Source organism: Phyllostomus hastatus, unplaced genomic scaffold, assembly GCF_019186645.2.
Source record: "Phyllostomus hastatus isolate PE091 unplaced genomic scaffold, TTU_PhHast_1.1 phas_contig_210, whole genome shotgun sequence".
Classification (NCBI taxonomy): Eukaryota; Metazoa; Chordata; class Mammalia; order Chiroptera; family Phyllostomidae; genus Phyllostomus; species Phyllostomus hastatus.
Genome location: NW_025333737.1, coordinates 7,396,730 through 7,414,076, shown reverse-complemented (window position 1 = coordinate 7,414,076; position 17,347 = coordinate 7,396,730). Strand labels below are relative to the sequence as shown.

The 17,347-nt window shown below is 41.7% G+C and overlaps 1 protein-coding gene across 1 annotated transcript in view; it reads left to right on the top strand.

The window, feature by feature from the left end:
- Window positions 1-17,347, top strand: part of ASIC2 (acid sensing ion channel subunit 2) — a 926,053-nt gene that overhangs the window by 45,615 nt on the left and 863,091 nt on the right. The window lies entirely within an intron of this gene.

The window sequence follows — 17,347 nt, the reverse complement described above, 5'->3', positions numbered from 1 at the left end:
CTTTAAAAATGTTGTCATAAAAGACAAGGAAAAACTGTGGAAATATTACAGATTATCTAAGGCTAAAGGAACTTGACCACTAACAGGATCCTGAACTGGAGAAGAGAAAGTTTCTATAAAGGATATTTTTAGGTAAATTGACATAATTGGAATTTGGATGGTATCTTAGTCGAAAGTATAGCATAAATGTAAATGTATGAATTTGATCATTGCAATGGTTGTGTAAGAAAGTATCATACTCTTGGAAGTACACATTTAAGTATTTAGAGGTAAAGGTCCTTGATGCATGTACATTACTCTCAGATGTTTCAGAAAATAATGACACACACAATGGATCTTAGACCTAAATGTGGATGTTAAAATTATAAGACTTTCAGAAGATTCACAGAGTAGTAGACGAAGATTGCTAAGATAGAATTCAGAGAACATTGATAATAAAAGAAAAAGAAATTATAAATTAAACTTCATAAAAATTAAAACAAAACCTGTGATTAACAAATGAAGTTATGAAAAATGAATGGGTAGACCTGGAGAAAATATTTTCAAAACACATTTTTGACAAAAAACTAGTATTCAGAATATGTAAGAACTCTTTCAACTAAAAAATAAAATGACAACTGCATAAAAATAGGCAAAGGTTTTGAACAATGAAATAACGCATCACAGCAGGGGTTGGTGAGGATATAGAGCAACTGGATTGCTCATACAGTGAAAAATGGCACAACCACCTTGGAAAACATCTTGGTAATTTTTCATAGAAGTTAAAATATACCCACTCTGTGACCCAGCAAGTCCACTCCTTTATCCCAAAGAAATGCAAACCAATACCCACAAAAAGCACTGTGTAAAAATGTTCATAGCAGTTTTGTTCACAATAGCCAAGCAGTGCCAACAGTGCAAATGTTCATGAACAATGAGAATGAATTAACAAATTGTGCTATGTTCATACAATGGAGTACCACTTAGCAGTAAAAGGAAGCCACCTACTTATACAGAGAACAACAGGGATGAATCTCAGAGATAAAATGCCTCACCCCAAATGGACACAAATGGTTGTGTACTCTGTGAGTCTATTCGTACAAAATTATAGAACAGGCAAATGTGATTTAAGGTGAAAGATCAAAACAGTGGTTTCCTAGGGTGCAGGCGTGGTGGAGGAGAAAAAAAGCTGGAAAAGAATATTTTCCATAGAGATGAGGCTGTTCTGTATCTTGATAGAAATAGACATATAGGATATATCTATTTTTTAAAAAGTATACAGTTAAAATATATGCATTTAAATGTATGTAAATTTTGCTTTAAAGCACGATTGTCAAATATAATATTTAAGTCTAGGGAAAGAGGAAGGGTGTGATATCGGTACAGGTGAATCAAGAATGACTGAGTATTGATAACTGGAGCTGGGTGATAAGCACATGGGTGTTCATTGTACAATCTGCTTACTTGTGTGCATTTATCTTTTCCGTAACAAACGCTTTCCTTAAAAAAGCGAGCTGCAGGTGATATGCAATATGGTATTATTTATATCAGCTTTGAAAACATGTATGCAGAAATATACATTATTTGTAGGTATACATTTTTGTAGTAAATGTTTTCTTAAAAAGTATGGAAATCATAACACCAGGTTTGAAATTAATGGTTACTACTGGATAGCACAAAAAGAAGGATACAAAGGCCTTTCTACTATTCTATTTATTCATTAAATTACTCTGTGTATATTTTTAGGCTGAAATATTTCATTAAAAGTATAGGAACCATCGAGAGCCTTAGGCACTAACCTAACAGTGACAGGGGACAAGGGGTATTTGTTACTGTAAGAGATATAATAATAATTTGTGCCCTGCTCATTTTTCGGGTGAGCACCAGTGAAATATTAAATGGAAGAAAGTGCTGTGTAAACTGTAAAACATAATCAAATGCAGAGACTTTTGAGGAAAGCTAGAGGGACTTCCAGACCTCTTAGAGCTTAGAGCAATTTTAGCACATTGCATTACTAGCCGGGTAGCTTCTTGAAGGAGGGGTTATGCCTTACATGTCTCCACATCTCTGGTACATAAAATAATACCTGGTACATTTGGCATGCTCAACAACTATTTATGGATTCCATCCCCCCACCTGTAAAGGGCTATGGGAGGATATCTAGAAGAGGTTAACATTGTTTTAATAAGTAATAACAGAGACTGATATGAATTATGTTTCAGGCATCTCATAAGGGCTTTGTCAGAATTCACTCATTTAACCCCAACAGCAATTCTGTGAGCTTGGTTCTGTTATTACCCACCCCATTGGACAGCTGGTGAAACTGAGGGACCAACAAGCTAGATTACTTATCCTAGGTCACCCAGCTAGTACTAGAAGACAGGGATTTGACCCTAGAGACCTGGCGTTTGACTATGAGACCTACGGCTTCTTAGGATCAAGTGACTTTGGAAACAAAACTCTGATAGTGGTGATACTGAGACACCTGTGGACATAATAGAGTAGAAAGGGGGCTTTCAACTCAGGGAGAAATGGCCCGAGGAGACACCCAGGAGAACAGATGGTTGTGTTTTCTGCAAGCATTCAGCCCCTCACAGATGCACATCCCTCTGGATGAGATTCATGCCTGCTGAGTCCCATTTCCCCGTCTGTGTTGAGGTGTCTGTCTGAAGCTTTCAGCCACCCCGGAGGGCTGGAGTTCCTCTGGGCCACAGCTGACAGCGCCTGGAGATGACTGCTCTGGATAGACAGAGCCAGACCTGCTCCTGTTGCCAAGCAAAGTGAACACAATGTGTTTTAATAACGAATGAATGATTAATAGCAACTGCTTTGGAGAATTATGATGGGACGAGCCTTACCGTACCATGGAGTCGAGTATAAATGATGCTGGAATGCATAATCGGGATGTTAGCATCTGTTACAAACTGCATTATAAACCAGGCTCCCTAATGCTGCTTATCCACACCTCTCTGACGTGTTATTATAACACCTCTCTTGAGAATGGATTGGGGGGACATGTAATACCTATTAATCACCAATGGATTAAAAAAAAGAAGAATGTTAACTTAAGGTAATGTTAACATATCTCTCTCCCTCTTCCTGTCATTGCTTTGCATTCTACCCTTTGGTGCCCTGCAGGGACTGGGCTTCCTGTTCTCAGGGTGAGCAAATTGTAGTCTGACCAGAGGAGGCTTGCAAAACGGTAGCAAATATCTTTCCTACCACAATCCTGGCCCCTCAAAGACATCCCCGTGTGCTTTGGGTCCCATAAGCCACGTCAGCCACACCCACCTTACATCTTGCTTCCCAGTCTGCGCTCCAGGTCACTCTGTATTTGCAGTTCCCAGGAGGTGACAAGCTCCTCTTTGGATGTAGCCACTGCTCTTTTTAGAGCATCATTTTCCCTCCTCTGCCAGGCTACTTTCCTGCTCATCCTCTAAATCTCTGCTGAGTGTCACCTCCTCTACCAAGGCTTGCCTGCTTTCTCTTACCCTGCTTTTTTCCATCAGAGGATGTATATCACACTGTAAATATGGGAAGCACTTCTTTGGCTTCTCAGTCTATGGATGACCCTTGGAGAGCTTGTCTTACCCACCTCTGTATTTCCAGAAAGCAACCCAGGACTCGGGACAGGGCATAGGGTAAGATGTTCACAAATGAAGGAATAAGTGTTCAAATGATGGAGACCAAACTTCCGGGAGTATTTAGAGACATTTCATATACAATCTCATTCTAATGGGACTAATTAAATCTATGTACACATTGAGCACCTACTATATTCTCTTCTAGGTGTTGTGAATAGAGCAGTAGTCACAGCAACCTGGACCCCTGCTTTGGTGGAGCTGGCATTTTGGGGGAGAAGCTTTGCCAGCCTGTGAGCAATCTGTCTCCCAGTGCCCTCCCGCTGGCACATTTCCCTCTTCTCTGAGGTTCAGCTCAAGTGCCATCATTAAGAAGCCTTCCATGCCCATCCTGGAAAAAGTTGTAGTATTTCCTTGATTCTGAGATGCCCACTTTCTCACATTTTATCTGTTCTTGTTGCTTTTCATTGGGAATTTACAATATTGATGTTTGAACTGCTATTTGTTCAATTAATGTGGTAAGGTTTCTCTGCAAGCTGTTGTTGAGTCTGGAGCTGCCTCACCATCAAGGTGTCTTGGTTATGGAAATAGGAAGTACCTGCAGGCTGTTTCCACCAGCTTTGTTCACACAGTGGATGTGGTGCTCACCTTGTTGTGTCTGGTCAACTGTCTTTCTCCCTCATTAGCCCATGAATTCCTCAAGGGCAACCACATCCAATTCAACCACAATTTTTCAACTTCAAGCCTGTGCCAGCCACCCTGTAAGCACTCATTTGGGGACTAAAGCAACACAGGACATAATGGAGGAAAGTTCTCCTGCTGTCCACATGATCATCTGGTAACTTCTATTTCCTATTTATCCTTTCAGCTTCACATCCAGAAACACCTCTGTAGTGGACAGCTAAACACAAGCATACCACATGTTTGTGAGATGATCTGCACGTTACTGTATTTTGCCATGTGTAATGGGCACTTTTTTTGCCCACATTTTTGAGGGAAAAATAAGGACGTGCCTTATACATGGGTAGTACTAATTTTGTATCTATATAAATCTTTTTAATTCTTTTATTTGTGCTTATGCATTAAAGTGTAACCTTAGAAAGCAATAACAATATCCATATGCAAAATAATACCCTGGAATACAGTAATTGGTTTTGTTTCTAAATATAAATAAAAATTGAATTAAAAAATTAAAATGAAAGGTTGTCTTCTTGAAAGTTTGGGCCAAAAATGTGGGTGCATATTATACATGGGAGCACATTATACCTGGGAAATACAGTAATTTCCCAGGGGCCTCAGATTCCTGACCTGTAAAATGGAACTAAAAGTGTCCATTTCATGCAGTTTTGTGGGAAGATAAAGTGAGATACACACAGTATCAGTTTTCACACACTGGGTGGCTTAAAACAACAGAAAGTTATTCTCTCACCATTCTGGAGGCTGGAAGTCAAGGCGCTGCAGGACCATGCTCCCTCCAAAGCCTCTAGAGGAGGATCCCTCATTGCCTCTTCCAGCTTCTTGGTAATCTTGGATGTTTCTTGGCTTATGACAATGTAACTCCAATCTTTGCCTTATCTTCGTGTGGTTGTCTTCCCTCTCACAGAAACATTAGTCATATTGGATTAGGGGCTGGCCTACTCCATCCAGTTTGATCTCATTTTAGCTTAACTAATTACAATATGCAATGACCCTATCTCCAGATAAGGTCCTTTTGAGTTACTGGAGGTTAGAACTTCAACATACCTGCTTAGGAAACATAATTCAATTCATAACACACACAGTGTGTTCTGGTAAATAGTCATCCCCTCCATCCTCCTCCACCCCCAGTCATGCCAATTCAGCCCACTCTTCCTGCATCCCACTTCTTGTCTGTGCCTACCTGGTATCTATTGCTAGGTATCTGTTTAGGAAAATATGCCCTCCTTTCTTGACCAGGCTAGAAGCTTTTTGAAGGTAAAGAGATAAAAGATATCCTTATAGTTACTAAAAGACTGCTTGACACATCCTGAGTCTCAGTGTGTGTTTATGGATTGTTTTGTAACAAAAGAGAAGAAAATACTGATCACATTTTCTTTCACACTGCCCCTCTCTTGAAATTCTTCCTCTGGGTCCTTAGAGGGGTATTATTATTCTCATTTCATCTAACCTCATCCTGTCTGAGCTGCCAAGAGATAATGAGTTGAGAGAGTTTGCAGGGTTATTTCTCTCCATCTTGACAGCCACACCCTTAAAGAGGCAGCTGCAACAGTCTTGCCTGCTTTTAAGTCCAGACTCTGCACTGCACTCAGAGGGATGTTTCCAAGACAAAAAAGCAATGTGCCATTTTCACAAAATTGAGTCAATGCCCTTCTTGTGTGCTTTTTAGGGCTGGAGATGCCACACACCTGGTACTATTCTGGGCACGATAACTGCCAGATTCATATTTGTGGAAAGTTGTATGGATGTAGTTGAAAGAGACTCAGGCATGGAGTAAAAAATTTAGGATTCAAATTCTGGATCTTCCCTGTATTAGAATTTTGACTTTGAGAAAGAGACCTAATTTTCCTGATCTTCACTTTGCTCATCTATAAAATGAAGCTAAAATGTAGAATGACTTCAGGGTTGTGTGAAACAATGCTGGCAAAGAACTTAGTACCATTCCCAACGCGTAGTAAATGTTTATAAACACCAGTTCCCCTCTGCACCTCGCAGCCTGTGCCTTCCCCCTCCATCTCTAACTGCTTCCCCCGTGTCATATGTACTTCCTTTCTACTCTGATTCTCATTTGCCCTCTTCTTCCCAACTCTTCTTTAGACTGGTTCTCACAGATCTCATTTTTTCATGATTAAAATAAAGTGTCATGGAAAACTAATTAATATTGCAAAGATGAAGGATGCAGTGTTGCCAGTACCAACTCTCTGCTGAGTGCAAAGCACTTAAAATGAAACCCGCCAGCTTGGCTATTTAGGGGAAAAAGGATTTATTTATCAACAAGAGGGAATACAACCCTTTTATAATGCAGCTACCAGCCTGCCTTTGATGGCACTGCCAGCTTCAAACCCCAGATGCCTACAAAAAGGCCAAGAGGAGAGTTAAATCATGCAGAGGAGACAGATAGAATGGAATCCCCTGGTCTAAGCTGGTCTTCTGCACTGTTCCACCTGGGGCTCTGGAACTCTGTCCAGCTGGCCAAATCAAAACCGATGGTGCCCAAGGTTTGGTCACTACCAGTGGAAAAGACCTCTGGAACGGAAGCCAGAGAGAAGCAAGAGATCATCCTGTGTTACGATCTCACTTTATGAACTTTAAAAAAAATATTTATTTTAGAGAGGGTAAGGGAGGGAGAAATAGAGGAAGAGAAACATCAATGTGTGGTTGCCTCTCGCAGGCCCCCTACTGGGAATCTAGCTTGCAACCCAGGTGTGTGCCCTGACTGGAAATTGAACCCGCAACTCTTTGGTTTGTAGGCTGGCACTCAGTCCACTGAGCCACACCAGCCAGGACTATGATCCCATTTTATAGATGAAGACACTGAGGACCCAGAGTGGGACATGTCTTATGAGTTTCACAAGGCCAAATAGTACGGACCATATCCAGGACCCTAAATAATCAGGTGTGCTTTTCTCCAGGATTTTTCTTGTTGTAGAGAGTTGCTAAATCCCTTGGAGTTATTATGACATTGAACTTGAACCTTTGTATGAGAATCTCCAAAGGAGAGACTCTGTGGTTTTTATTTCTCTGCATTTGTGGAGCCTAGAACAGTACTCTGTGCACAGCAGGGATTTAATATTTATTAAAATAATTTACTAATGCAGGAATGCAATGACACTACAATTTCCTTTAATGCTCCATGTAATAAAATGGGCTCAGTGGAGGAATTCCAGTAAGATGGACCTGGACCCATGGACTTTGGAAATAATTTTTAAGGTTGAGCTAAAGTACCGTGGTTTTAGCAAGTGATTCCTGATCCAAAGTAACATGTGTGGCTGAGGCCAAACAGCAACCCTAGGTTTGAATTGCAGCATCCTCACTAACCATGTAGCTCTGTGCCTTAGTTTCTCTATTTATTATCATCATCAGCCCAACAGGGTTGTTACGAGGATCATGTAGGATTGTATGCCCAGTGAAAAGACAGTGTAGTGAAGTAGTCAGAAATGCCTGAAGGGCATGCTGTATGCCTAGCTGTGTAGTCCGTTAGTTGATCCTCTGATTCAACCTGGGAATGCTACATGATGCATATGACTGTCTGTACGTAGTTGTCACACAAAAAATGTTAGCTAATGTCTGTTATCAGATAAAGCTAAATGACTTAACCAAAGTCATAGGTTAGTACATGGCAGAGAGGATTGATGGCAAGTCCCCTTCCTCCACACTCCGTGGTTTTTATTCCACTGCAACCTGCTATTTGACTAGAATGTCTGCAGTTTCTCATGGCTACCTTTCAGTTCCACCCCCATCTCAGGAAATACCAACCTTTTTCCCTATTCCTTTCCCCCCCACAAGACCCCTTTGGGCTTTGTGCTTCTTCCCCCTCTCAATATCTGATGTGAGGAACAGCACTGCTATCAGATGTTTCAACTGTAGCATGTGTTTTACATCAAAAAAATGACCTCACAGAAGTTCTGGTCAAGATAACAATGTAGGGAAATGTGATGCTTGAATCCTCCCATATCCACATCAAAATTACAATTAAACTACAGGATAACTATCATTCATAACTGCCTCAAATCTAGCTGAACAGATGTCCCACAACAAAGGATGTAAAGTAGGAGACACATCAAGACTGGTAGGAAGGTAGGAGACATAAAATGAGCTGTTCCCACACTCACATGTGGTAGATAAAAATCAGAAGGGATATCTGGGCTGCTGAGGCCTCCTCTTATGAGTCAGGGGTCCCAGACCCAAACCAGACCCTACAGCCCAAGGTTCCAGTGCCAGAGAAGTTCCCATAACTTCTGGCTGTAAAAACGAGCAGAGATTTTATCTGAGTGATACAAAGGGTTCCTGGAGTCCCAGGCATTTCTCTTAAAGGGTCCACACATTGGCTTATTTGGACTCACTAGCTCTGAATATCAGTGCTGGGGCAGTAGCTCAAAGGTGCCAGGGACATACAGGGAGGAACTGAATTGTCTGGTTTCTGGACAAGGACTGGAAAGGCAGCTTTCTCCTAGACAGAAGTGCTGGCAGAGGCCATTATTCTTTTGCTGAGCCTTCTCCCCACAGAACTGGCAGGTGCGTGCTGTATCTGAGCCTCCATCCGCCTGGCTCACACTGTTCCTCACACCCTGGTGATTCCCTGAGACCCTGCCCAACCCAACTTGTGGGCCCACCCTAGTTGGCTTGTCTTGGTTCATGCTTTGGACTTTGCTAAAATCTCTCAGACAAGCAGCATTTGGCTATGGCATGCCCCCTGCTTCTCACTATGTGGCCCCAGACCTGCACTAGCTGCAGCCAGCCTTGGTTCGCAGCTTGGCCTCTCCAAGCCAGCACAAGTAGAAGCCATCTGCAGATTGCTTTGTGTTTCAAGCCCAGTGCCTTGGGAAAAAAACAGGTGGCAGCTGACCTTAGCTTGTACCTCCTGGGAGGCACCAGAGCCAGCACATTTGGTGGACAGCTTCAGACCATGTTAAAGCAATACCCAACAGGACACACCCAAAGCAACACTTCCACAAGGGACACACTCAAAGGGAGGACTCACTGGGCAGCAGAGCCCTGATAAAGTAACTCCTGCTCTGTCTGGTGGGCTGCTACACAGCTAATCTTCCACGTCAGTCTCAGTTCTCAAAGCTATACAGCCTGGGGTTAAATCCCTTCATTGACAAGCCAACAGCAATCCAAGCTCGTGTACAACAGAATGGTGTACACAGCCCACATGGGAGGCACAGCAGGAGTGCCCAGCTCAGGCAAATGGGGGGCTGTGCCACTAGATCCTACAGGACACCTACTACATAAGACCACTCTGCAAAGCCCAGGAGATGTAGCAGCTCTACCTAATACATAAAAACAAACATGGGGAGACAGCCAACATGAGGAGATAAGGAAACATGTCCAAATGAAGGAACAGAACAAAACTCCAGGAAAAGAACTAAACAAAATGAAGACAAACAATCTACCAGATGCAGGATTCAAAACATTGGTTATAAGTATGCTCAATGAACTTAGGGGAAGAGTAGGTGAACTTAGTTAGGACTTTACCAAAGAGATAGGAAATATAAAAATAAAGATAGACAACAAAATAGTCAGAATTGAAGACTACATTAACTGAAATGAAGATTATATTACAGAGAATCAGTGGTGGAGTACATGAAGCAGAGGATCAAATCAGTGATTTGGATGATATGGAAGCAGAAAACAGCCAATCAGAACAGCAAAAAGAAAAAAGAATAAAAAAAATGAGGATAGTTTAAGGATCCTCTGGGACAATTTCAAGCATATCAATATTTGCATAATGGGGGTACAGGAAAATAACAAGAGAGAAAGCAAGGAATGAAAACCTATGTGAAAAAATAATTATGGAAAACTTCCCTAACATGTTGAAGGGAATAGACATACAAGTCTCAGAACTGTAGAGAGTCTCAAACAAGATGAACCCAAAGAGGCCCACATCAAGACAACATAATTAAAATGCCAAAGATCAAAGACAAAGAGAATCTGAAAAGCAGTTAGTTACCTACAAGAGAGCTCCTATAAGACTGTCAGTCAATTTCTCAGTAGAAACTTTGCAGGCCAGAAGGGGCTGGCGAGAAATATTCAAAGTGATAAAAAGCAAGGACTTACAATCAAGATTACTCTACCCAGCAAAGCTATCATTTAGAATCAAAGGACAGGTAGAGAGCTTCCAGGTAAGAAAAAGCTAAAGGAATTCACCACCACCAAACCAGTATTATGAGAAATGTTAGAATCTTCTAGAAGAAAGAGAAGAAAAGGAAAATATGAATAATAAAATGGGAATAAATACATATCTATCAACAATTACTTTGAATGCAAATGGATTAAATGCTCCAATCAAAAGACATATGGAGGCTGAATGGACAACAGAACAAGACCTTTACGTATGTTGTCTACAAGAGACTCACTTCAGATTAAAAGACACAAACAGACTGAAAGTAATGGGATGAGAAAAGATATTTCATTAAAATGAAAACAAATAAAAACCTGGGGTAGTACTTCTTATTATACCAGACAAAATAGACTTTAAAACAAAGACTATGTAACAGGATACAAAGAGGGACCCAGGAATTCCACTTCTGGGTATTTATCTGAAGAAATCCAAAACACTAAATAGAAAAGACATATACATCCATATGTTTATCACAGCACTATTTACAATAGTCAAGATATGGAAACAACCTAAGTGTCCATCACATAGATAAGTGGATAAAGAAGAAGTGGTGCATATATATAATAAATTATGACAGCCATAAAAAGAATGAAATCTTGCCATCTGTAACAACATGGATGAACCTAAAAGGTATTGTGCTGAGTGAAATAAGTCAGGCAGAAGAAGACAAATGCTGTATGATTTCAGTTATATGTGGAATCTAAAAAATGAAACAGAACAGAGATAGATAGACTCATAGACACAGAGAACATTTTGATGGGAGGCAGGTTGAGGGGATGAGTGAAAAATATAAAGGGATTAAGAAGTACAAATTGGGCTCTGGCAAGTGTGGCTCAGCCAGTTGAGTGTTGTCCCACAAACCAAAAAGTTTCCAGTTAGATTCCCTAGTCAGGGCACATTCCTGGATTGCAGGTTCAGTCCCCAGTTGGGGTGCATATGGAAGGCAGTCAATCAATGTATCTCTCGTATTGATGGTTCTCTTTGTCTTTTCCCCTCTCCTCCTCTCTCTGAAACCAAAACTTAAAAAAAAATAAAGAAGTAAAAATTGGTAGTTACAGAATAGTCATGGAGATGTAAATACAACATAGGGAATATAGTAAATAATAGTGTAATAACTATGTATAGTGTCAGATGGGTACTAGATTTATTGGTGTGATCATTTAGTAAGTTATATAATGTCTAATCACTGTGTTGTACACCTGAAACTAATATAATATTGTATGTCAACTATAATTGAAAAGTAAAAATTAATTTAAAGAAAAAAAGTGACCTCACCAGGTAAAGGGAGGCCATCTTCCCTGGCTTCTACAGGTTGAGTACTGTAAGGATCCACCATTCTTGGGTGACTTAGGCTGTTGGGGGGCTTGTGTGGGAAAGACTGGATGTGTTTGTATCTTTAATTAGACTTCACTAAGTGGTGACAGGGAACTTTCAGTCTGCAGAAGACCCAGTGATCACATGGAATTCACTGGGATTGCCATGGATGCATAGATTGGGGCTATGTATCCAGGTGGAGGTAAATGCAAGTGTATAAATAATCCTGGTTATCTGACACTCCTTCTCCATGAAGCATTTGTTCATGCATTCATCTAGTCAACAAGTATTTAAAGAGCATCAGATAATGTTCCAGGTCCTGTGCCTGGGATAGAGCTCTATTATTGAATGCTGCAGACCAAACCCCTATCCACTGGAGTTTATCATCTAATTAGACAGGAGTCAGGAAGGAGCTGACACAGTAAAGGTATGTCCCATAGGACTTCACTGGGCTTGGGGTAAGTTACTTATCCATCAATTTCTATCTGAAGATGGAGAGCAGAGATAAGAGCTCCCAAGGACAAAGTTAAGGTGGTAAGTTCCAAGCCAGTTCAAGGAAACAAAGGACTCTTCTGATGAGAGGAGTCTAAGCACAGAGCCCAAGCAGAGTGGCTTGGATGCGGGATGTGGAAGAAGGTGTAAAATTGAAAAGGAAGTGAAGGAGTGATGGGTGGGACAGATGGCAGCATCTGCCCATTTGTGCATGGAGTCAGGCTAGGGAATGATTACAGAAGCATTTTGTAAGAAACACTTTTGGAAAAAATACCTTTATTATCTTTTAACAGGAATAAATAAATAAGTAGTGATGTTCTCAAAAGATACAATTTTATCAAAGAAAACTAATAAATAAATCAGAGCTACACATGTCAATGGAGATGAATCACATAAACATAATGCTGAAGGAAAAACAGCAAGCAGTAGAAATATATACTAATTCTGTGATAAGATTGATAAAAAGTTTGAGAATACAAAAACCAATTTTATATATTGTTCAGGGATAAATATATATCTAGTAAGAGTATAAAGTCATGTGTGGGAGTGAGAAAGTCTAAATTCCAGATTATGTTGACTTCTGTGGGTAGAGAAGGTGATGGGAGTGGTCATGAAGAGGTTTGTGGTGGGTGAGGCCTTCAGCTAGACCAGGATGGCTTTTTATTGTATTATTATTTATGCCTTTTTAATATGTCTCAAATATTGCATAATAAAGTTTATTTTAAAAGGTGGAAGTAAGGCAAATAATGTGGATTAAGAAAGGAGGGTGTACTTTCTACCCTCCCCACTGCCTTCTAGTCAATTAGGCATCCAACTTTGGTGTCTTCCAAAGCTTTGCTCAGATGTGCCAAACAAGATGGCCCTCATCGACCCACTGCCGACCCAGTTAGCTCCCTCTCCACCCCTTTCACCCCTCCTCTGGTGCAGTGCAATGACTTTGGTAGTGAAGAATGGAGGGAGACTTAAGCACTCCTAGTTACTCTTAAGTTCACTGACTTTCTGCCTATAGGGAAAAGCTGTCTTGTGGCCAAAGGAACTATATTTCATCATGACTCAGGGGTGCTGCCTTCTTATTGGTATTACCAGTGTGTCTGACCTATGTCACCCTGACCTCCAGTTAGTTGTCCACTGATGACCTTCCCTGCTCTTTTCCTGAGACCTCTTCTGCTGTGTGGGGTTTTGATTTTAATACTGGCTTCAGGATCAGAATCTTTAATACCTGTGCTCACTGCACTGGTCATGACTTCATCTTTGGGGTCCTGGTGTCCAGGATCTCCTACCATTTCTGGAATATCCTGTCCACAGCTCATCCCTGACTTTCCCCTTTCTGCCCCTTTCTCCCATCCACCCCCATCCCCACAACTGCAGCATACTATTGAGCGGTTCCAAACCACCTGCCCTACTGAAGTAGGGGAGAGAAATTCCAATTATGCTCACTTTTCATTCCAATCAGACATACACTGCTGTGTCACTACAGATGAAAAAACTGAGGTCCAAATAAATACCTTGATGAAGGTCTCAGCGAATAAAGGGGGCAGAACTGGGATTCCAGTCTGTGTTCCTCTGCCCCCAATGCCCATGCATACTCTTTCCTTTACATTTGCTGCCTCTTGAACATTGATTAAAAATTTGCCAATGAGGATTTTAACTTTTTCCACTTTGATTCAGTCATGATGTGGACTACCTCCAGTGAATATTGTTGAACCTGGTCTGTTACGCCCCTTCCCTCTTTGACGTCTTTTCAGGGTGCTTTTTACCTGGGAAAGAGAGATGATAGAGGAATCTGAGTGTATTTTCTCCCTTCCCTACAGTGGCATTTCTCAGAGCACCATCCTCCCACTCTCAGGGCCCTCCCAGTCTTTAGTTACTGGCTACATAATGGGAAGATCCAAACCCACCCCTAGCCACTGTCACTCCAGTCTGGAGGCCCTTCTAGGGGGTCATTGGGATATGTTTGGGGACATATTTTGTTGCTACTGGGATTTATGTCCAGCAGACAAGGGCAGCAATGCTAAGTCTTCGTGCCATGCAAGAAAGCCCCACACAAGGAGGAATTGTTTCTCCCTAACATGCCAGCAGTGCCCTCAGTGAGAAAATTGTTAGACCTTTTGCTGAGACCCATTGGCTATGATCTTGTCTGTCAGGCATAGCCCTGTGAATTTGGTCGTCAGACTGTGACATGATATATATGCCAACAGTATGATATCACTCTGGTCAGTGGCCTCAGTAGTGGGGTTGGGGACATGGTCCTGGAGGAGTTAGGACAGCTGAGATTGGATAGCCTGGGAGCTGCTTGGTGGTAAGGGCTGAATAACCTGTTACAGCAGCCATGACTTCTGGGCTTTCTAAAAGTGAGCATTAAAGGGCCATGTGGGTGCATCACTCTAGAGCTGTGAGGTAAAGGCAAGTGGAAGCCACAGGGATGCTAAGAAAGGGGAGAGCAGGTCTGAGAGCTGTAAGATCAGAGTGTGGTGAGAGGATGAAACAAGTCATTGAAGAGAGTGATTTGCTGTGATCAGCTCAGCAGCAAGTGGGGGCTTGGGGCCCAGGGCTTAGCAGGGAGTTGGGGGAGGCTTATCTTCAGGTGCATGCAAAATCAATACTGCATCTGTCTCTTTTAAATTCATCTCCTTCTAATAAATCAAGTGGAGCTGGAGTGTGGGGGCTTGTCGGTCTGAAAGGTGCTTTTGACTCATCAATTTCCATAGCTAAGGCAGGTAGTTTAAGGGAATCAGATCATTACTGAGCCCTCAGAGACCCAGGGCACTTTTAACAGTTGTACACCTGCCTGTCACCTTGGTCTTTACAAAGCCCTTGGGATTGAGTGGGGGAGCTACTAGTAAGACATTGCATTATTGCTCACTATTTGGCATATTCATACATGTCACAGTGTACCCTCTATGAGGGCAGACATGGTGTCTGCCCTTGTTGTTACTGGATTCAGCACCTAGGACAGTACCTTCATAATTATTGATCAAATACATGCATGAATGTCTGCACACTATGAAAATGGACTGTGAGGAGATAGAGGAGCATATCCCTTTATATTCCTGCCTTCAAAACATTCTTCCTATTGTAGAAGACAAGGCATGGAGTAGAGGAAGGAGCCCAGGTTTGGGGTCAAGCTGTCCTATATTATAAGTCCAGCTCAGCCACTTTACCATTTGTGACCTGGCCTGATTAGGCAATTTTTCTAAGCTTCATGTCAAAAATGGTAGCAGTAATGATGGAAGCAAAGGACTCAGTGAGATAATGCATGAAGTGCTTAGCACAGGGTCAGGTATACAGCAAGTGTTCAGTAAATGGAAGCTGTTGAGGACATTGCCATGTAAGTATATTGCCAGGGTGTATTCCTGCATGGAGCAGGTGACTGAGCACTTGTGCAGGAGCCAGCCTGTGACAGCATTTTCATTAGTCCAAAGCAAAGGGAGCAACAGATGGACAGTGCAGTGAGCTTTCATGAAGCGGAGTTTGTTCCATTTAAAGGACAATCCTTTTGTATGAAATACTCTTCCTTATTACTTCTTTTGGCATTACAGTATCATTGTTTTGTGATGTGATGATGAGATTAGAAGGATGCCTTGAAAATTATATCCTCACCTAGCAAAACAAAATTTATGGCCTGATGCTGATCCATTAAAAAATATTGGTATGGGAAATCTCAATACCTACAGAACATTGATCCTGCTGACTCTGATGTTCTCATCTCCAGGAGATGAAGTGGAGGGAGAGCAGTGGGGAGAAACAGAGGGGACTGAGGCCTCTGTTGGCCTGGACCATAAGAAGGCTTTCCAAGGCAGCAGGAAGGACTTGAACATGGCCTTTAAACATGATAGAATTTGCATTGGCAGATAAAAGTGTGTGGTCATACTAGGTGAAGGATACAACCTGAGCAAAGGCCCAGGGCAAACATGAGCCAGGTGTGATGAGGGGTTGAATTGGTGATGTTGGGTCATGGGGAAGTAAACAAGGGCCAGAAGGCCACTGGGGTTTGTTAAGCCAGGTTATGCCATTCCAAAAGTGGGATTAAAAAGGGAAGAGAGCTAATTTATTGAGTTCCTATAATTACCTCTCATACTAACTACTACCCTAGAACTGTTCTCCCCAATTATATAGAAAAGTATGAAGGCTTATAGATATAAAACAAGGCATCAGGGGTCATATGACTAGTAAGTGGCAGAACCAAGAATGTAACAGGGGTGTTCAGATTCAAGAGGTTTTGAGAGCTTGGGGTTAAATTTAGGTGGAAGGAGATACAGTGAAGTGAGTGAAGTGCTGGGGCTTAAGGGCTGAGAGTAGGAACTCAAGTTGAAGTTCCCACATGATGCATCCCCTCCATTTGGGAAGGACTTCAATACAGTGGGCTCTAGATGCCATCCTCAGCACTAATGCTCCCTCTGTGGCTGAGAGGTAATGTCTTGTTTATCCTTCTTCTATCATTTATAGGGAATGTATATATATAATACCCAGCACAGTGTCTGAGTAAATACTTAATACCCAATAGATCCCATATTCTTGTTGTGATAGCTGGGACTTGGTTGTCAAAATTTATTGAGTGCCAGTAAATATCTCCCACACCTAGGTTCTGATTTAGTGGGTCTGGAAAACTAGATTTTTAACAAGCACTTGAGGGACTCCAGTGCAATTGGTGTCAGGATCACACTAAGAGAATCTTTGCTCCAGAAGGTATGCATCTCCTTTTGGGTTCTATATGCCAGCAATTCAGGTAGACGCCACCAACGAGTGCTGGGTAAAGACTTCCTTAGATACAAGAAATTGAGACAATTCTTGGACCCTTTAAGAAGGGCAGACACAGGCCCTTACTTTAGGGATAGGAGGACCTCCATTAATCAGGGACTGAAGAGAATGGGATTCCTCTAATTGATTCTGAATGAAAACCTATAGAAGCTGTGAGGCAGACTTGCCCAACACCACCATTATCAAAAAAGCAGGTGTATGGTTCAATGAGTCCTGGCTGAACCAAAAAGGGTCTGCTTTGTTGTAAATGCATTTGGTGACATTGGCAGGACTCCTCCCGTTGCTACAATTCAGTTTCTGTATCTGAAAATGAAGGGGTTGGAGTAGGTGTACCCTAAAGCACTCAGGCTTCTGAAGCATTTGTTAATCCTCACTGTCTCCTTCTATTTCCCATGACATAAGA